The sequence below is a fragment of the Scylla paramamosain genome, chromosome 38 (assembly GCF_035594125.1).
Source record: "Scylla paramamosain isolate STU-SP2022 chromosome 38, ASM3559412v1, whole genome shotgun sequence".
Classification (NCBI taxonomy): Eukaryota; Metazoa; Arthropoda; class Malacostraca; order Decapoda; family Portunidae; genus Scylla; species Scylla paramamosain.
In genome coordinates, this window is record NC_087188.1 from 8,683,735 (window position 1) to 8,706,037 (window position 22,303).

The window sequence follows — 22,303 nt, forward strand, 5'->3', positions numbered from 1 at the left end:
GTAACACATGAAACAAAGTTACAATGATTGAAGTACAGAAAACACGGTACATATACACAAAACAAACACAGCGTACAATGAACACGTACGACTAATCGTAGGTGCTACGGTGCCACCGCACCTGCAGTCGTCTCGGCTCCCTACGCTGTCGGCTGCTTCGACGCTCTGGTTGCTCTCGGCCACGGTGTACCCCGTTACCCTGATGCTCCGGGCTGCCGGGATGGTGGTGTTCCTCGTGACCCTGATGCTGAAGCGCTGCACCGCCATGAGCGGTGTGCTGCTCGACAGGAAGGGGAGCAAGAGGTCTGTGTGGGCGTAGGTGTCTTCTATTACGCCACATCACGCGACCGCTGCCCATCTTGATGAGGTAGTCTCTCCTTCGCCCAACAGCCACGATGACACCCAGGCGATCCCAGAGGCCTGTCGTGTGATCTTGAACGTCGACGTGGCCACCGAGGTGCAGGAGAGGAAGAGTACGGGCGGACGCGTCGTGGCGAAGTTTCGCTTTCTTCCTCAGTCGCTCTGCCTTGGCGTCGCACTCATCAGCAGCGCGCTGCCACTGCTGAGCGTATGAGCGATGATGAGCCGGGACACAGGACCTCATAGGATGACCGAAGAGGACTTGTGCTGGTGATCGCCCTTCCGCCCTCGGAGTGTTGCGCAGTTCCAGCAACCCGCGAGCGAACGCATCCTCGTCCAGGTGTCCCTGCTGTGTGGTCGTGAGGATCAGCTTCTTCACGGACTTGACCGCTGCCTCGGCGTGACCATTGGAGCGTGGATAATGAGGTGAAGATACACGATGCTCCACCCCCCATCGAGCCAGGAAGCGCCGTACCGATGAAGAAGTGAACTGCGGTCCACCGTCAGTCCTCAGGAGAACAGGCACGCCCGTGTCGGCGAACACACCCCGAAGGACACGAACGAGCTGATCAGCCGATGCTGGACGTGAGCATGCAGACACGTGAGGCCACCCAGACAAGCGATCTACATACACGAGGTATGTACGGCCTGCTGCGTGGAAGTAGTCTGCAGAAACTGACTCAAACACCCTGCTGGGTGTGTCCGTGTCCTGCCAGAGAGGTTCGTTGGCTTGGCTTGGTAGGAGTGGACGGCATAGTGAGCATCCAGAAACGACGTTCTCAACGTCTCTGTCCATACCAGGCCAGTACACCGTTTGTCGGGCCCGTCGCTTGGTGCGCTCCATCCCCTGATGACTGTCATGGAGTCGCTCTAGTGTTTCTCGGCGGAGGCTGTGAGGAATAAGAAGCCTCGGCCCGTAAACCACCAGGTCGTCGTCTACGGCCAGCAGACTGCGCACCGGCCAGTACGTACGCAAGCGGTGATCGAGGTCGTGGCAATGATCGGGAAGCCCTCGATGATGACGTTCTTGAGCAAGCAGTACTCCCCGTCTCTTGCTGCTGCGGCACGTACCATTTCCACAGTCTGATCCTGGAGTGGTGCTAAGCGGACGCCGTCCTCATTGGTGGCAGATAACGCTGAGATGACCGCTGAGTGGAGAGGGTCGAGGTCACCAGAAGTAGCAGCATCCTCTTCCTCCACTGGGTCCTGTACTGGAGCACGTGAGAGGGCGTCGGGCACACAGTGTGTCGATCCCTTTTGCCAGCTTGCTGTGAAAGAATCCTTTGCTTCGAAGACGCTGGGAAAGGCCTTGATCACAGCAGCAGCGTGCCCCGCACGCTGCTGTGGCGTTGGGTCGTAGGAATGAGGCCAGCTGATCACTTCTGTGGGCGTAGATAGAGGTGGCTGCGAGGCGGTCGGGTACTTGATGGAGCTGTTGCCGGTGTGCTGTTCTTCCCTGCGTAGCGGTCGGATTTGAGCCGGAAAATCTTCGGGAGGATTCCGAGAGCGATGGAATCGTACCAGCTAAGCAGCGCCCCCTTCACCTCCTTCACCACGCTCACAACAGTCTCAGCTTCCCTGTCGCCCAGTTGCAAGTGCGACGAGAAAGTTCCTACACAGGTGAGGGGGTGATTACCGGCAGCATAAAGTCCATCACCATCAGCGGGCGCCAAGCTGGAGGGCGGGATTCCAAGGAGTGTTGCCGTGTCGAGGCCAATAACGGTCGTTTCGGCCCCAGAGTCAGGAGTCCACGTAATCTTGTCTCTTCCAGCGGGATGTGTGGCGGTAATGAGCACCTGGGGCGCAGGTCGTGCCGTCACCGTCTTTGTGTATACGCCTGATAAGAGCTGGTATACACTGGCACTGGCTCCCCGCCTCGGGCCTGCACCGCGATGAGGAGAGACAGTTGAGGAACTCCTCGAAGCTCCTCGTCGTTTCCTCACTGTCTGCTGACATACACTCGCAAAATGCCCTCTTTTCCCGCAGTTACGACACACTTTATCTATTGCCTGGCATCCCCTTTTGTCACTGCGACAATCTTTGCCACAACGATAACAGCCCGTGGGGCTTGAGCCCCCGAAACTGCCCTTCCTGTAGTTCGAGACAGCGTTCACACCATGGCTCGAAGAGTGAGAGCCGCCCCTTAGTACTGCACTACACTGGTTAGCGCTCTCTGATGCTCTGCAAATATCTATGGCGTTTTCAAGGGTGAGTTTCTTGTTTTCCAGCATGCGTTTCAGAGCCACTTCGTCTCGTGTCCCAACGACAATTCTGTCACGCAGCTGATGGTTTATGCACTGGTCGCAAAAGTCACAGAAATTGGCGATTTCCTTTACAGCACATAAAAAGTCGTCAAAACCTTCTTGCGTTTCTTGCACGCGGGAGTAGAAGTCTCTTCTATCCATGATGATGTTGCGCTGGCTTCGCAGGTACTCACACATTGCATCGAGGATGGTTCTTAACTCCGCGTCTCTCGGTAAGCTTATCCCGTAGCGAAGTGTACGGGTCCACTCGTCGTCTAGGACAGCAGCGAGTGCCGCCCTCTGCTCAGCCAGGGAGAGACAGTCTATCCTGGCGAGGGTTACGTATCCTTCAAACTTATGGCGCCACGTGTCGAACTCACGTAAAGATGCTGACGCCGTTAAGTGAGGAATGATGGTGGCGGACGTCGGGAACCTCGCGCCCTGGGTAGACGTGCTGCGGGCTGTGGTTTCGCCTTCATTGCTCGCCGTGGTGCGACTGGGAGCTTGTGTCCCCACTCTCTCCAGCAGCTGGGTTAAACGCTCCTCGCGAGCCTGACTCTGCTCCGACTGTCGCGCTAGCAGGGCAGCCAGCGCCTCCAACTGCTTCTCCATTCTGCGCCGTACCCACTGCAGCCTTGTCCTGATCTACTCACTGCGCCATGTTCGACTCTTGACCAGCAGGGGCACAGGAAACGCAGGTAACAGTGCAGGTGTTTATTCACAGAAGGTGTGAACGGAAGGCTGGAGGTAGGTGATCTCTCGGCGCCAGGCCGCGCACTTCAACTTAACACTTATGACTGAAGCCTAGCTCGTTCACTCATACACGTATTCATGCCTCACACAAGTCTCGCTCATTCACTCGTTCACACAACTAGCTAACAACCACACATACCCTTCATTATTTCATCTTCTTATATTTTTAATTCTTTTACATCTTGTTTCATCACCCTTAAAGATTATCACTCATTTTCAGCACTCTCTCTCTCTCTCTCTCTCTCTCTCTCTCTCTCTCTCTCTCTCTCTCTCTCTCTCTCTCTCTCTCTCTCTCTCTCTCTCTCTCTCTCTCTCTCCACACACACACACTTGAGGTAGAATGTAAATATTGGTCTTCATATTTACCAATTTACTCCACGTCTCAATTGTGTTCGATTTTGTAACATCTCCTTCTCCTCCTCCTCCTCCTCCTCCTCCTCCTCCTCCTCCTCCTGCTACTTTCCTTCTGCCGTGTCACTTCCCTTGCTTTCCCTACTGCCTCTTCTCCCTTCCCTTTTATCTCCCGACTCCTTTCCTCCTCCTCCTCCTCCTCCTCCTCCTCTATATAAAGTAACACCGAATAGAGCTTTTCATTACAAAAGGATTACTGTTTTAAGCTGTACATATGTCCTCCTCCTCCTCCTCCTCCTCCTCCTCCTCCTCCTCCTCCTCCTCCTCCTCCTCCTCCTCCTCCTCCTGTATCATGGCGTCCACCCTCCCCACTTTATTTTACTTTCCTAAATCTCTTTCCTCTCCATTCACCTCCCATCTTCATCTCTTCCTCCTCCTCTTCCTCCTCTCTCTTCCTCCTCCTCCTCCTTCTCCTCTCCTCTTTCTTCTTTATCCTCTCCTTGTCCACTTCTCTTAACAATGAGGCTACTTCTACTCCGCTCCATCTCCTCCTCCTCCTCCTCCTCCTCGTCCTCCTCTCCCTGGCCCCTTCCTTTATCCCTCACACCACCTTGGGGATACACTGATACTCCTGTTTCTCTCCACTATGTATCCCTTATCCTCTCCAGACTGGTATGAAGTTTTTCCTTCTTCCTTTCGTATAATTGAGTAGGAGGAGCACAAAGGAACATAAAGAAAAAGCAAAGAGCATCTGATTTGTTGGCTTTTAGGAGGCTGGGAAAAAAAAATGAGTGAGTGAGAAAACGAGAATAATTGGAGGAGGAAGAGTTAAAAGGACCTGAAGATACGGAGTAACAAAAAATAAAGGGGATTTATGAAAAAAATAATAATATATCACAAAAGAGGTAAAAATCAAACTTCAACACAGAAAATAATATAGCAAAACCAACAAAAAAATCGAAAATAGACGAAACACGAATTGAGTAGGAAAAAAAAGCGCAAGGGAATACAAAGAAAGAGCAAACAGCATCAGATTTGTTGGCCATTAGGAGACTGAGAAAGAGAGCAAGAAAGAAAAAAGAAAAACGAAAATAATCAAAAGAAGAACAGTTAGACAAGAACAAGGAGGAGGAACAGGATACGAGGAAATAAAGAATGGGGATTAAAAGAAGGAAATACCATAACAAAGATAAAGTAAATAAGAATACACAAGAAAGACTAATAAGATCATAATATAAAAACAAATAAATAATAAAAAATAGGATATAGAAGAAAAACACGGAAAATATAAAGCAAACAATAAAACAAAACTGGCGATGAAAAGCAAAAAAAAAACAAATAAGCAAAAAAAAGAAGAAATAGAAGAAAACACGAAAAAAATAGCGATGAAAAAAAAGCAAAAAAGGAAATAAATGAACAAAAAGAAAAAAAGAAAAAACACGAAAAATACCAAGCAAAGAACAAAAAATACAAAAACAGTCACGAAAATAAACAAAAAAAATAAAGAAACAATAAATAAACCAACAAAAATAATGTCAGGAGCCTTGTCGCCACCTCCCTGACGCATTCCACATCAGCTCCACCTCCACCTGCCAACACCACACTATCTCTGCCTCTGTCTCTATCTCCTCGCTCCTTTACATTCCTAACGGGACACTGCTGACGCCTCCCTTTCCTCCCCTCCTGTCATTTCTTCCTACCGACTAAATTCCCTCTCCCCTCTATCTTTCCCACAGGTCTATACGAATCGCCTCTCTCTCTCTCTCTCTCTCTCTCTCTCTCTCTCTCTCTCTCTCTCTCTCTCTCTCTCTCTCTCTCTCTCTCTCTCTCTCTCTCTCTCTCAGGCCTTTCATAAAACCCGAGCTGTACAATAGAAGGCAGTTAAAGAAAGCGATAAACAGACCTAGCCTGGCCTCCTCCCAACACACGAGGAGGAGGAGGAGGAGGAGGAGGAGGAGGAGGAGGAGGAGGAGGAGGAGGAGGAGGAGGAGGATGTATGGATGAAAAGTGAGAGTGGAAAGGGAAAATATATGGAAAGATGACTTGTTACATAGAAAAAAAAAGGAAGATAAGGAAGCAAAGGAGGAAAAGGAGAGGAGAGAAACAGAAAAAATTGGAGGATGCTGGGCAGGGAGTAACGAAGGAGAGAATAGGAGAGGAGAAGGAAGGAGGGAATACCGGAATTGAGAAGTGAATTAATGGATAAAGGGAGGAAGAATGAATTAGAGAGATTGATAGGGAGCAGGAACGGAAGAATAAAGAAAACTGAGGGAGAGTAGAAAGAAAAAGAGTGACAACAGGAGAGATGGAGAGAAAAATGGAGGAATGGAGAGAAAAAGTTGATAATAGAGAAGAGATAAATACACCACTGAAAGAAGAAAAATTGACAATCTCTCTCTCTCTCTCTCTCTCTCTCTCTCTCTCTCTCTCTCTCTCTCTCTCTCTCTCTCTCTCTCTCTCTCTCATACACAAATCTAGGGACTTTTAACTTTATTCTTTTAAATATTCATGAATACGCTTAAAATATCCCTAATTACCCTAAAAATTATCCTGAATATCCTTAAATATCTCTAAATACCCTAAAAATAACTTTGAATACGCTTAAATATCTCTAAATAAACTAAAAATATCCCTAAATAACCTAAAAATTACCCTAAATACCCTAAAAATTATCCTCAATACCCTAAAATATCTTTAAATACCCTAAAATATCCCTAAATACCCTAAAAATCCCTAAATACCGTAAAAATATCCCTAAACATCCCAAAATATCCCTGAATACCCTAAAAATACCCCTAAATACCCTAAAAATAACCGTGAATATCCTTAAATATCCCTAAATACCCTAAAAATATCCCTGAATACCCCAAAAATATTCCCAAATTTCCCCAACACAGCCCCACAGCACCGCCTCACCCCGACAGCGATCAGACCGATTTCCCGAGAGACATCCCAGCTACTCCCGACCCGCGTCCCGACACATCGCTCTTAATGCTAAATGGAATTGGATTTCAAGGCATCTTGGACGTGACCAGGTGAAGGGTGAGGTGTGGGGGCGGGGGAGGGGAGGGAGAGAGGATGGGGCGAGAGAGGGAGACGGGAGGGGAAGAGACAGGAGACGGGAGGGAGGAAAGACAGGAAAGGAAATGGGAAAGAAGGGAAGGAAAATGTGTTATAGAAATAATTAGTGTTTTTTTTTTTTTTTTTTGAGAGAGAGAGAGAGAGAGAGAGAGAGAGAGAGAGAGAGAGAGAGAGAGAGAGAGAGAGAGAGAGAGAGAGAGAGAGAGAGAGAGAGAGAGAGACATGTCTTATCACCTCAGCCTCTCATCTTTATCTCTTAATAGTGACGTGAGGGGAAAATTATCTCTCTTAATATTGCATTTTATTTCACTTCCTATTTTCGTTTCCTTTCTTTTCTTCTTTTTTATTGTATTTCTTTACTAACCTGTTATTCTTCTCCTTTTGACTCCTCCTCCTCCTCCTCCTCCTCCTCCTCCTTTTCTTCTTCTTCTCTGTCATTCACTCACCGAAGAATGTCCACGCGAAGATAAGCGAAAGAAGGAAGAGGAAGAGGAGAAAAGAGAAAGCAAAGTTAGGAGTGTAATGGGAGGGAAAACTGGGGGAGGGAGGAACATGGGAGGGGAAAAAGGGGGGAGGGAAGGTTTGCACTGTTACAACCATAATAAAAATCCCACTTATAACCAACATTATTTCCCCCCTTTCCCCTCCCCCCTCCTTTCCTCTCGACCCAGTTTCCCTCCTTCTCTCTCTCTTTTTCTTCTCTTTTCCTTTTATCTCCAAATCCCCCGTCCTCTTCTTCGCTTTCCCTTCTCCTGTTCCTCTCTCTCTTTCTCCCTCCGCCTCCCCTCTCTCCCTCCTCTCTCGGCTGGGGCTGAAGCTGATTCAGGGCGTGGCTGGCAGGATCTGAGCGTTCTGACTCGCCTCCACAGACAGACTTGGTGGTGGTGGTGGTGGTGGTCGTGGTGGTGGCGGTGAGGTAAGAGGAGGAGTGGTAGCTGTGGTGATGTTGGTATTGGTGGTGGTGAAGGTGGTGTTAAAGTAGTAGTAGTAGTAGTAGTAGTAGTAGTAGTGGTAGGAATGGTGGTGACGTTAGTGGTGGTGTAATGTAGTGGAGTAGTAGTAGTAGTAGTGGTAGTAGTAGTAGTAGTAGCATTTAAAATCCTGTCATAACACATAACACAGCAATACTTTACTATAGCGCCAAAACAACTGCACTCCTCCTCACCAGAGCTTCCCAAAACACTTCTAAGAACATTGGAATAATCCTTGAATCTTGTCCTCGTCTACATAAACACGCCCTGAATCCTTAAATCTCTTCTTTTAACCCGAGAGTTCCCAAACAGTTACACATGCTCCCAGGAATACTAAGGAATATTTTCACAGGTAAAGTTGAGCTGTTGTTTTCATCATGTACTCTTAATAGTAAATAATTTGTCTGTATTCTCAATTTCTGCTTCTCATATGAGCAAGTTATAGGAAGTTCTCTCATTATCTTTTTTTCATGACGTATTACAGAGACTAGCCAAGAAAAAAATGGGTAGAAAAGAACTAATCAAGTTACCGTTCCCAATATGTCAGAAAACGAATAAAAAAATATTGTCTAATTTACGTATGGTCTAAAAACTCCGCTCTTATAACAGGTGAATTCGTAGGAAGGAGGAAAAACAAACAGGTAGAGAGTTCTGATGTTTACCAGTGGCAGGGATGAAAGAGCAGGTACCGCTGAAGTTATCATATCAAGGTGATAGTATAACAAGGATTCTGAAGTAGAGAGAAAAATGCCTTTGGGTTTGCCAGTGGAAGGGATAAGAGAGTAAAGTTACCTTTGAAGTTATATTAAAGATGTTTTCGTGATTTTGGTGATAGTTCAACAAGTATTCTGTATATTTAGTGAGAAAGGTACTCGTACGTTTGCTAGTGAAAGGGATGAGAAAGTGAAGATACCGTAAGTTATACCAAGAGTGTTTGCGTGATTTTAGTGATAGTTTAACAAGGATTATAAAAAGTTCATGAGAAAAATAGCCTTACGTTTACCAGTGAATTGAAGAACCGAAGATACCGCTGAAGTTATACCAAGAGTGTTTTTGTCATTTTAGTCATAGTTTAACAAGAATCACAAATAGTTCACCAGGAAAATACCATTAAGTTTGCCAGCGAAAGGGATGAAAGAGTGAGGGTACCGCTGGTTTTAGTGATAGTGTAACAAGGATATTAAATAGTTAATGAGAAAAAATATCCATGAGAACGAGAGTAATCATCCCAGCGGCCTTTGAAAACACTCCTGATGAGATGAACGTTTAAGAATATGAGTCGTAATGTCAATATCGGAATTTCTCTTTTTTATTTCTTTATGCCAACGTTCACGTGACGCGGGTGTGCTGGCGTCACGGGGCCACGTCAATATACACGAACTACTTCTCCAATTAGTATCAATCGTTAAGGGTTCACAAGTCAGCCAGACGAAGCACAATAGTCTACGTAGTTGGAAGGCTTGTCGATAAAGGACGGCTCTCGCATTATATTACTACCTGTCACCTGTATACGACGGAACAGCGCTGGTATGTTTAATTCTACGCTTACCTTTTTGGTGGAGGAAGAACAGAGCAGTGGAATGTAGTGTTAAGCAGTGAGGGTGGATTATACGTCTGGTGGAACAATGAGAGTGGGCTAGTGAGAGGATGGAAAAGTGAATGTGGAATAGGATGAAGGTGGCAAAGACTAACGGTTGCTAATGGTGGAGCAGTAATGACAGAAAAAGGTAAAAATGGAACAATGGGGATAGAAAAGACAGATGGTGAAACAGGAAGGGTGGAAAAGAGTGAGAGGGAGAGTGGAATAGTAAAGATGCAACAGGGTAGGACAGCGTGATAGTGGAAGTGACAGTGGAACAGAAGCAGGGAGGAACAGAGTGGTTATAGAACAGTGGTGGTAAAACAGTGAGAGAAAAACAATGAAGATAGAAAAGTAGGATGGTTAATCTTTGAGGTGGAAAACTGAGGATGGAAAAAGAGAAAATAGTACAAAAGGGCAAAATGGAAGAAGGGAGGAATACAGAAAATGGAATAAACTTTCAGAATAGAACAGTGAGAAAAAAACAAAGAGAGTAAAGCAGGAGGATAGAACAGTGAGGATAAAACAATGAGTAAAAAATAAGAATGTAACAAAGTAGGAGAGAAAGAATAGAAAAAAAAGGTGATATGATAGAATAGGAAGGGTGAAAAATAGGGAGATAGAACAGTGAGGGTAACACACTATTTCTGGGTGACGTCAGATGATAAATGACTCACTTCTCTCCATGACAGACGGAATTCACGACCACCTCTCCCTCTCCCTCTCTCTCTCTCTCTCTCTCTCTCTCTCTCTCTCTCTCTCTCTCTCTCTCTCTCTCTCTCTCTCTCTCTCTCTCGTTCGTCATTATTTTATGTATGGAAATACTATTCATCAGATCCCGTTCCTATATGTGTATAAGAGAGAGAGAGAGAGAGAGAGAGAGAGAGAGAGAGAGAGAGAGAGAGAGAGAGAGAGAGAGAGAGAGAGAGAGAGAGAGAGAGAAACACCACACGGCAACATCTCCGAATATAACAAAAAATTCAGACACACATACATAAAAAAAAAACAACCATTATTCATCTTTTCCGCACCTGATTCACCTCAAATCATTAAGGGAGACAGGTGAAGCAGGAGGAGGAGGAGGAGGAGGAGGAGGAGGAAAGAAGGCGGCAGGAGGGACAGGTCAGGGCTTAAAGGATGGAGAGAAAAAACGAGAGGGAATTTTGGAGTGGAAAGGCATTTAGGAAGAGAGGGAAGGAGGGATGGAAGGAGTGAAGGAGTGAAGGAGGGAGGGAAGGATGAAGGGAAAAAGTCAAAACCAAGAGGAGCATCCCAGTGAAGGAGGAGGATATGAAGGATTAAGGCGTGGGAGGAAAGAGAGATAAAAGATACTTGTGAAAAATATGATAAAAAATTTGTGGGAGATTTTTTTAAAGTTTTTATCGAAATGTGAAAAGATGAAGAAGAAAACGAAGTGAAAGCGAGAAGGAGAATGAAAAGGAAATGAGGGAGGAAAGTTTTATGATGGAGAAAGAAGAGGAAATAGGGAACAGAAGAAGAGAGTGAAGTTTTTAGGAAGGAAAATGAAGACCATAAGAGACGTGAAGGAAAAAGAAAAGAAAAATGAGAGAATTAAGTTTCAAGGAAAAAGAAAAGGGAATGGTGTGAAGGAAAGAGGAGAAGGACAAAAGAAAATAATGAAGTTTAAGCAGAAATTTAATGGAGAGGAGAAAATTAAAGGAAGAAGAAAAGGAGAACATATGAAGAGAAATAAAGGTAAGAATACAAGAAGGAAACAAGAGAAATACAATAAAATAATGAAGTTTAAGCAGAAAGAATAGAGAAGAAAGAAGAAAGGAAAGGAGAGAATGAGAGAAAAAAGGAAGGGAGAACAAGTGAAGAGAAATGAACGTACAAATGCAAGAAGGAAGGAATAGAGAAGGAGAAACTAAATGGAAGAATAAGAGGAGCGATTAGAGGAATGAGGAAGAAGAATTAAGAAGTAGACAGAGAAAGAAAATTAAATGGTGTGAAGGAAAAGGAGAAAATAAAGGAAAAACAGAGAACAAGAGAGGAGAAAAGAAATGAAAAGAGGAAGTAAGAGAGAAGAGGTGAATGAAGGAAAATAAGCTTAAGAATACAAGAAGAAAAGAGAGCAAGAAATTGAAAGGAGGAATAAGAGAAAGGATTATAGTAATGAGAAACAAGAATTAAGAAGTGGAGGGAGGAATAAGAGACAGAAGAGAAAGGAGGACAGAGAAAGAGAGGAAAAAGGGGAATGTGAGGGGAGGTGAAGCAAGGCAGGTGAGGGGAAGGGATAGGCGCAGCTCATTAGACCAATAGCAGGTGTGTTCAGGTGTGTGAGAAAAAAGGTAAGGTTACTTCTGACTCCCTTTCTTGCCCAGGTACAGATTTACATAAAGGTGCGAGCCTGAGGTTCCTTATTAAAGGTCTCCTCTTTGTGTATTTGTTTATCAAGATCTGGGTGGAGTTCATTGTGTTTTGTTTCCTTCCTTTATTCGTTCATCTGTTCATTTTATTTCATTCATTCGTTTATTCGTTCTTCTTTATTTCGTCTAACTTGTTGTTTTAGAAAAGAGTTGTTTTGTTTTCTCAGTAGCTTCTAGTTTGTTGTTTTTACATCGGCAGTAGTAGTAGTAGTAGTAGTAGTAGTAGTAGCAGCAGTAGCAGAAGTAGCAGTAGCAGTATACCACCACCACCACCACCACCGCCACCACAAGCTACAAGTACAACAAGCAAGTCAAACTCTTCCAGCACGTTTTCCTGCACTCGGAGTTTGGCGAGAGGCGAGGCTTCCAAAAAAAAAAAATCTCTCATCCCAGACATGTTATTCTCTCTCCAGGAAGTTACGTCGACACGCCCTGATCACCTTCAATACAGTTTCCAGTAATGATTCCAGTTATGAAAATCCAGAAGGGTTTCCTAATTGGGTCCCCGTCGCGTTGAGGGAAGAAGACCGGGAGGAGGAGGAGGAGGAGAAAGAGAAGATAGGAGAGTAGAGGAAAAAGGAAGAAAGTCGAAGGAAAAAGACAAAAACTGAGAATATGATGAAAGGGAGAAGAAAACATCAGGAGGAAAAGATGAAAGGACAAGCAAGAGAAAGTAAGAAAGATAGTAGACAGAAAGAAGACAAGGATGAAAATGGAGACGGAAAGGAGAGGGAGAAGGAAAATAGCACGGAGGAAGGAAGAGACTGACAGAGGAGCGAGATAAAGTGTAAGAAATATAGGAGACAAGAAAGAAGACAAGGATGAGAATAGAAATTGAAGGAAAGAGGAGAAAATTAAAAGAAAAAGATAGACAAAGAGAATGAAGACACGAATGAGAATAAGGAGGCAAGGAAGAAAGAAGAGAAACTAAAAGACAGGAGACGAAATTAACTCAAGGATGAGGATGAAGAGGGAAGGAAGGAGGAAGCAAGAAGGAGGAAAAAGTAAAAGAGATAGACAAGGAAGATGTGACAAGGATGAGAATAAAGAGTGGAAGAAGGAGGAAGCAAGAAATGAAGAAAGAAGAGAAAGGAAAGGGAAAGAAGTAAGAAATGATAAAGTAGAGTCAGATTAAAAAAAAAAAAAGCAGATTGAAACATTAGATTACGGAAGCGAAGGAAGGGAGGAGGGAGAGGAGAAAGATGAAGGAGTGGGAGTTGAGAGGGAAGAGAGGGATACATCGTGGAGTGTATAAAGAGAAGGAATGAGAGGGGTATCAGGGAAGAGTGTTGTGATAACCAAATCTGCGTTGCTAATGGTGATGTGGAAAGATTGGAGATGTGATAGCGGGTTCTGTCTCTCCGTTCTTCTCGTGTTGTCTTTCTGTCCTCTTTAGCCTTCTTTATCATTAACTTCTTATTTTCAACTTTCTCTCACTTTATTTTCACTTTCATCTTTCTCTCTTGCTTTATTTTTGTATTTCATTTCCATATACTTCTTTATATTTTATCATTATTTAGAATTTTATCACATTTCACTTTAATCTTCTTTCCTACTATCAAATTTTACTTCTTTACATTTTTCCCCTCCTTTGTATCTCCTCCTCCTCCTCCTCCTCCTCCTCCTCCTCCTCCTCCTCCTCCTCCTCCTCCTCCTCCTCTGTCAAGACAAGGATGGTTACTCTTTCTTGATGAACAAACAAACAGGATTCTACTAAAACAACTCATAATTAACTCGTGGGAAGATTATGTTATGAGACAAACCATCCCTCCTCCTCTTCTTCTTCTTCTTCCTCCTCCTCCTCCTCCTCCATTTCTTTTTTTTATCATTTTTGTCTATTTTTTCTGCTACTTCTTTCCTCTCCTTCCCTCCTCCCCTCTGTGTCACCCTAACGAGTTTCTTCTTTCCTTCCTTTCTTCCTTCCTGACTCGTCCTCTCCTCTCCTCTCCTCTCTCTCCCTCTCTTTCTCCTTAACATTCACAAATATTTTCCTTTTCTCATTCCTACACACTTTCCTTCTCTCCTCTCCATTTCCAAGTTAGCTTCCTCCTTCTCTCCTCTCCTTCATTCCCTCCTTCTTCCCTCCTTTCCTCCAGAGCAGACTTCTTACCTAACCAACCACACTCATCCCTTCTCAACCAGCCTTTATCTCTCTCTCTCTCTCTCTCTCTCTCTCTCTCTCTCTCTCTCTCTCTCTCTCTCTCTCTCTCTCTCTCTCTCTCTCTCTCTCTCTCTCTCACGTCCCCGACACTTTCACTCTTCCCTAACACTCTGATAAGATTAAGTTCGTCTCTTCACCCTACTCTTCTCTTCCTTTTCTCTCTCTAATCAATACTCAGCGCCATCTATTGAGAAAAATGGGATCCAGTTATTAGTAAAAAATCAGGCGATCAGAAATTGTTGTGGTGATGAAAAATGTTAGTAAATTTGAGAAATACGTATTTTTCCCTTTTTTTTATTTTCTTTATCGTCATTAATTATATCTTTGGATTATATTTAATGTTTAATGCGATAATTTAGGCCTCTCTCTCTCTCTCTCTCTCTCTCTCTCTCTCTCTCTCTCTCTCTCTCTCTCTCTCTCTCTCTCTCTCTCTCTCTCTCTCTCTCTCTCACCTTTAATCACTGAAACACAAATTCCTCACATGCAAATTAATACTAAATGATAATAACTGTCTATAATTATCGCCAATAAACATCAAGAAAATTATCACTACTTAATGATGACAAACTGGATGATAATAGGGATCTTAACACACACACACACACACACACACACACACACACACACACACACACACACGTGCGCACACACAAACCATTCACTCACCTGATCACATAATTCACTCACCTGGCCTTGATTGCTCCTGACTCACCTGAAAAGAGAGGAAATAATAGTGAATAAACTGGTTCATTCACTCCAGAACACAAGTGTGAATTAAATAAATCTAAAATAATGATGAATATTTAATGTAAAATACCAGGAGCAATATGCATTATACAACAGGTCATTAATCCCACTTTATCTGTACACCATCATTAGCACACTCAGATTAAACAAGCATAACTTTCCCATTAAAATTCTGAATCCTTCTTTTGACAATCCTCTTCCGGATCTGGCAACTTCGGAGGTCTTCTTCTTTTCATTTATTTAACCTTTCTAGTTGTCCTTGACCAGAGTCCCTCCTATGGAAAACTACAAATGTACTACCTTTGAATACCTGTGAACACCTGAAGGGACCTGAAGATACCTGAGGACAACGGGACATAAATGGACATACATGAAAAAAATTACATCGTGGACAAATGAGAACATCAAGGAATAGCTTATAACACCTGGAAAATCTTAGGGGACATCTAAAGATAGCTGGAGCATAACAGGGCATACCGGGATGACTGAGGACACTGGGAGAAGCTAAGGACACCGAGAGATAACTGAGGACATGAGTGGATGAGTGGGCATACCTAGAGACAAATGGGGAAAGGTAGGAAAGGTGAACTGAAATATTCTGAAAGTTTAATTTGCTCAAGTGTCTAGATTTCCCCAGTGTCCAAATTTGTCGTGTCCTAACGTGGTGAATTACTGTCCAAGATACGGAGATGATCACTTAACAATTTAACGATTTAATGAAAGAAAGGTACAAACATGGGAATAGAACAAAAACAGGGGGCGTTGGAGAACACAAAAGAAGAAAATGACAGTAAACAAGGAGTAAAAACGTACCTATGAGACAACACATAATTAATCCAATACTTCTGAGCCTTCAAGTCTTCCTTCACTGCCAACAGAAGTCGAATAAAGAAAGGACATGTCAGAGATTACGAACTAAGACAAATATCCGTAATTATCGTCCTCTGAAAAAGAAAACAAGATTAAAACATCACAATGGATTAGGTGTTTGTGTGTTTTGAACTCAGTGACTCAGCCAGGAGTGTCAAGGGGTCAATGGAGGGTGTAAGATGAGGTCAGGTCATTCTCTCCCTCAGGTCACGCACTCGAGTCAGGTAAGGACAATTATCCGCGGTAAATTAGGTCAGGTCGCTGCAGTTTGGTCTGGGTGTGACGGAGACAGATCGAGGTCAGTTCAGCCTCACCTTGACTGCACACACACACACACACACACACACACACACTTTAATGTTCACTCCACCTCCACTACTACCACTTCACCACGCCACCATTACGCCATAAAACCACTCCATTACGTACTGAGCTGATCCACATACACACACACACACACACACACACACACACGTCCCTCTCTCATCACTAACCAAGACAAACACTTCCTTATTACAATACGAACAAAACAAGCCAAAAATATGAAAAAGCAAGACCTCAACAAATATGGAAACTTAACATTGTAAAACAGAAAAATAAGTATGTAGATTATAATAAAAAAATAAGGACTACTACTACTACTACTACTACTACTACTACTACTACTACTACTACTATTACTACTACTATTACACCTGTCTTTACTACCCACCATTCCCTTTACAATCCTATATCTCTTACTTCACATTAAACAGTGCACCGTATCACAGTTATTTTCGTAAGGACAAATAATCCTACTACTGCTTGTTCTTCCTTTGTTTTTTGCTGTTCCTACTACCACTACTACTACTCCAGCCTTTGCCGCAACCACCACCACCACCACCACGGCAACAAGGAGGGAAGGGCGGGGTTCACATCAGCTTTAGGCCAACACACCCTGGATGGTCTAAGGGGAAGACTACCTGGCTCTCCTCCTCCTCCTCCTCCTCCTCCTCCTCCTCCTCCTCCTACTTCTGCTTCTTCTCTCTCCTCCTCCTCCTGTTTCTCCGCTTCCGCCCCTCTTTCTCTTACTTCTCTCCGTTTTTCTTCCTCATGTGACTTTTTTTTTCTCTTTCATTCTCTCCTGTGTTCCTTGTTTCTCTTCTTTACGTACATATTTAACGTATTTTTTCTTCATCCGCCCTTGTATTTCTCCTTGACCTCCTTCCACTGACCTATCACAATTGACTTCACCTTAGTGTGTGTGTGTGTGTGTGTGTGTGTGTGTGTGTGTGTGTGTGTGTGTGTGTGTGTGTGTGTGTGTGTGTGTGTGTGTGTGTGTGTGTGTGTGTGTGTGTGTGTGTGTGTGTTAGTGACCCAATCATCTACTCCAGTTCTTGAAAATCAGCGGCTGGTTGGTTCCTTTGACAAGTGGAGAGATGAGCGTGCCCAATGAACTGAAGGTGGAAAGGAACGCCTGTGTGAGTGTTCAGTGGAGGGCGACAGGGAGAGGTGGGCGAGGGGGCGAGGCCAAACACTCCTCCTGAAGGGCGTGAGTGAAGGAGGAAGCAAAGGAGAGGTCATGAGGGTACTTCTTCGGGTTCTCTTCAGGTTCCTCCTCCTTGGCTTGTACAGAATTACCTGAAGTGAGTCGCCTGGAGGAGCTGCTATGAATCCTGATCGACCACGTGATGTACTGGTCCGTCTCTCGATGGTGTGACATCCTCTTAACTTCTCTTACCGCCCCTCTTACTTACTCTTGCTTCGTTTACGGCCTCTTCATCTTCTGGTTTCTTGTATCTCCTCTGACTCCTGTTTCCTCGTCTTCCTCTTGTTCCTCTTGTCGTGTCTTAGTGTGACGTCCTCTTAATTCTTCTTATCTCTCTTAATCTTGTTTCGTATCTTTGTCTTCCTCTTGTGGGTCTACGAAGAGTGTGGGTCAGTGAAGAGAGTGACAGCCTCCTTCCTATTTTTTCCTTCTTTTCTTCCCTATTGTCACTGTCATTGCAGTAGTAGTAGTAGTAGTAGTAGTAGTAGTAGTAGATGTCAGGGTGTGGATGTGCTAGGGAGTTGAGCTAGCACAAGTAGTAGTAGTAGTAGTAGTAGTAGTAGTAGTAGTAGTAGTAGTAGTAGTAGTAGTAGTAGTAGTAGTAGTAGTAGCAGTAGCAGCAGCAGCAGCAGCAGTAGTAGTAGTAGTAGAAGTATTTTCACCATTTCGTATATCATACATGTCTGTCATTAACTTCTATTTTTTTTTTTTATCCTCCACTCACTACCTTCCTGGAAGCGACATCGACAAACAAAACACGAACAAAAGCCTTACACCTGCAACTTTCCTTTACCTCCACGCACAGCAGGCGTCGCGCATGAAGTGATAAAACGTCAAAAATGTAAGTTATTCTTGCGACGAACGACATCCCGAGGGGTGGAGCGTACATAGCCTGCGACTGGAGGAAAGAACGGCAAGAATCCCACCACTGCCACTATTTGTGCTGCTACCTTGTATCCCACCACTGCCAACATTTGTGCTGCTACCTTCTATCCCACCACTGCCAACATTTGTGCTCGAACCCTGTATCCCACCGCTGCCACCATTTGCGCCTGAGAGTCTGCAAGCCACGGGAGGAAAGGAGGACACAAGGTGGAGCAGATGCCACCTGTGACGCCCACCTGACATGACCCACGGCTGCCATCTCTCACTAGGGGAAGCGGAATCCCAAGACGCCTCGGGGAAAAATTGTTGTCAGCCACCTTGGTCCTGAGCCGCGCATACCTAATAGCACCAGGCAACTCCGATACGAGAGAGAGAGAGAGAGAGAGAGAGAGAGAGAGAGAGAGAGAGAGAGAGAGAGAGAGAGAGAGAGAGAGAGAGAGAGAGAGAGAGATTGTATATACGATGACAATGATATGAAAAGACAGAAAAATATGCATAAGCCGGAATTGTGAGAAACTGGGAAGTGAAAGACGAGGAGGAGGAGGAGGAGGAGGAGGAGGAGGAGAGGAGGAGGAGGAGGAGGAGGAGGAGGAGGAGGAGGAGGAGGAGGAGGAGGAGGAGGAGGAGGAGGAGGAGGAGGAGGAGGAGGAGGCCTGAAAGATAGAAAGGTGTGGCTGGGCACTGGGAAGAAGTGGAGCAAGAGACATGTAGAAGAACCAAAAGAAAGAGAAGGAGGCAGAAAGAGGAGTAAAGAGACGCATATTTGACTGCACTGTGACAGAAAGGAAGAGAGAGGAGGAGGAGGAGGAGGAGAGAGGGGAAGAAAAGGAGGAAGATGAGGAGGAGGAGGAGGAGGAGGAGGAGGAGGAGGAGGAGAATTAAAGCGACGTCGAAAAGGAATACGAGAAAAGAGTTAAAATGAAAAGGGAGAAGAAAAACAAGAACAAGAACAAAAACAAAAACAAAAACGAGAAGACCAAGAAAAGAACAAGAACAAGAAGGAAGTGTAAAAAAAAATAAAAGCGCAAAAAGTAGTTGTAGAGGATAAAATTAAATAGTAAAAATCCGTAAGACCAATCAAATCACACACACACACACTCACACACACACACACACACACACACTCATGAGCACCTCCAAGCCCTCACCACCGTCAGGATAAGCGGTGGTAAGCTCGACACACACGATTTATGCGTACATGAGCGTAAATCTTGGAGGCAGGATAATGTCTCCGTGTGTATGTATGACAGCGAATGGCCAGGAAGAGGAGGAGGAGGAGGAGGAGGAGGAGGAGGAGGAGGAGGAGGAGGATGTGTAAGAGTTGATGGTAAAAATAGGTAAGAAAGTTATTATCTCTCTCTCTCTCTCTCTCTCTCTCTCTCTCTCTCTCTCTCTCTCTCTCTCTCTCTCTCTCTCTCTCTCTCTCTCTCTCTCTCTCTCTCTCTCTCTCTCTCTCTCTCTCTCTCTCTCTCTCTCATCACGGCTCAAAATTTACCTCACTCTCGCTATTTTCGGCTTATATTCCTAGTCATTAATATTTTGTTCCTTCCGGGTATTTTAACAAGGTAATTTAATCATTCGTTTGCTTCCTTCTCTTTTTTCCTCTCTCTCTAATTATCTTTACCTCAAGATTTACCTCATCTTGCTAATCTATTTGCTGTAATTTGAAGGTTGTCTTAAATTAGCACAGCGCTCTCTCTCTCTCTCTCTCTCTCTCTCTCTCTCTCTCTCTCTCTCTCTCTCTCTCTCTCTCTCTCTCTCTCTCTCTCTCTCTCTCTCTCTCTCTCTCTCTCTCTCTCTCTCTGGCACTCCATCAATTTTTCAAAGGCATCCTCTCACTCGACCTCAAGTGTTCATGAAGCTCCGAATAGCGAGTTTAATTCAACAACACAAACTCTGAAGTCTAATCCTATTCTCACTTTTTCATCTTTCTTTCCCTCTTTTATTTCTTTCCTCTCACTCGCTTCTCTTTCTTTTCTCTCTCTTCTTGTCCACGAATATTAATCCCTTCCTCAATCTGCCTTTCCATGATCGCTATTCCTCCTCCTCCTCCTCCTCCTCCTCCTCCTCCTTCTCCTCCTCCTCCTCCCCCTTTTCTTCTTCTTCCTCCTCCTCTGAGTTCCTTCTATTCGTCGAAGCAGAGTTTCTATGTCATCAGTTTTATCCTGAATTGTCGCTTTATTGATCCTGCAGACCCTTATGAGGAGGAAGAAGAGGAAGAGGAGGAGCAGGACGGTGAGATGCGAAGAAAACGAGGCAATTGTCATCATAATCTCCTGAACTATTTGTCATTTCCCTCTTCCTGTTTCTCCTTATCCTGTATGTTGTGCTGCTCTCATTATTATTATTATTATTATTATTATTATTATTATTATTATTATCATTATTAATACGGCTGTGTTTCTGCACGTGTTTATTAATCTATTCAGTCTTTTAGTGTTCTTTTACACGGCTCTTCAAGTATTTCCTTATCTCAGCCACGTCATTTCTCATTGTTCTAATATTCTGTTTTATGTGGGCAATGTTGCTCCATTTTTCTTATTCCTACAAATCATTCTCAGTTTTATTATACCTGTCACATGTTATCGGATATTTCCTTTACTTTTTTATTCCTTTTTTCTTTCAACTTTATTCATGCATATACGTCACACATGTACGAAAATCTTTTCTTTTACACCTTTTTCACCTTTCCATTACAGCGCTGACACTTCTCACCCTATACAACATCACACATTGACTCATTAAACCTGTCAACATGTTACTTTCCACTCTCTATCTCACCCTATTACACACTATTTCTTCTCACCCTAAATCACCCTGCACACACTAATGTTATCTTTCACTTCTTTTCCTCACCTTGCAACACCCTATACCTGTCTTTATTATAACCTCTAGTATCTTGTAAGAACTCAACTCTGCCATATCCAATTGTTTTACCTACCTGCCACCCTGCCACACACCTGTCCTGCCACGCATCTCCCTTACCATACACACCTTTCACCTCTCTATCTGCACCCTACTTAATCCCCAGCCTGACCCGTAACACCTGCTCCCTAACACCCTAACACTCCCCCAGTTCACGCCACATCACTCTGGAGAAGAAAGGGGAAAAGGGGAGACGCCAGTTCGTAACATTTCAATCCTTCCCTCTCTCTTTTTCTCTCCCTCCGTCTCTCTCTCCGTCCTTCCTCCTCCTCTCTTGCAGTAGGATAAGCCGCCACGGTTCTGCTCAGCGGTGGAAACTCATGGGATTCAATTCATTCTACTCGTTCATCTCGCCGTCTTCAAATTGAGGAATGAGAGAAACGTGCCACATGGAAAATATTAGAGTAGTTCCCCCTCGTAATAGTGATGAAGAAAGTGGGAAGAGGTGACCTAGTTTCTCGTGATGGTATCGTTGGTGCGTATAGTAAGAATAGAAGTTTAGAAGTTGTAGTGGTGGTGGTGGTAGTAGTAGTAGTAGTAGTAGTAGTAGTAGTAGTAGTAGTAGTAGTAATAGTAGTAGTAGTAGTAGTAGTAGTAGTAGTAGTAGTAGTAGTAGTAGTAGAGGAAAATGGAGAATCGACGTTGCTTTTTGGAAGTGATATTAAATGTAGTAGTAGTAGTAGTAGTAGTAGTAGTAGTAGTAGTAGTAGTAGTAGTAGTAGTAGTAGTAGTAGTAGTAGCAGTAGTAGTAGTAGTAATAGTGGCAATAGTTATCGTTTCTAGGTGTTAATTGGCACACACACATCTGAGTAATTACACTAAGAGCGCGAGGTGTTCTGATTAATTACATACATCTGTGAATGAGTCAACATAAACTAAATTATTCACGTATATTTCACTGCATCCCGTCCGCTAAGATTTCCTCCATTTAATACTACACTTATACAAATTTCACACAAGTAAATTAATTTCTCTAACATCATGATAACATTCAATCTTTTTTTTTTATTACATTCTTTATCGTTCTATTCCACTGTGCTTATCCAAATTTCACACGAGTACATTTCTTTTTCTAATACTATTACAACTTCCATTTTTTTTTTTATCCCCTCTCATTCAGTTCCTATGATAAAATCTCCCTCACCAAATGCTACACTAAAACAGCTACACTGAACACATTGCAAATAAGAAGTAAACAAGGCAAAGTGAGAATACACACAAAAATTCCATAAAGCTTATCATATATTATTTTTCATTGTATATTTATGTTTTCCTCACCAAGTACTGCTGGAAACCAAATATCAATCACAGTGAACCCGCCACACTAAGCACACTGCAAATAGAAAATAAACATACCAAATAAAAAAAAAAGGAAATACACACCTTAAACTTATCATATTACATTATTTTTCCTTATAAATTATATCTACATTTTCCTCACATTGCAAGTAAAAATACA

General features: G+C 43.7%; 1 protein-coding gene across 2 annotated transcripts in view; it reads right to left on the reverse strand.

Moving 5' to 3' along the window:
* Positions 1-22,303, reverse strand: part of LOC135091709 (DNA polymerase delta subunit 2-like) — a 293,047-nt gene that overhangs the window by 176,452 nt on the left and 94,292 nt on the right. For both annotated transcript variants that reach the window (XM_063989611.1, XM_063989612.1), the window contains exon 3: positions 14,577-14,601. The gene's annotated coding sequence lies outside the window, so the exon portion shown is untranslated. The remainder of the gene's footprint in view (positions 1-14,576; positions 14,602-22,303) is intronic.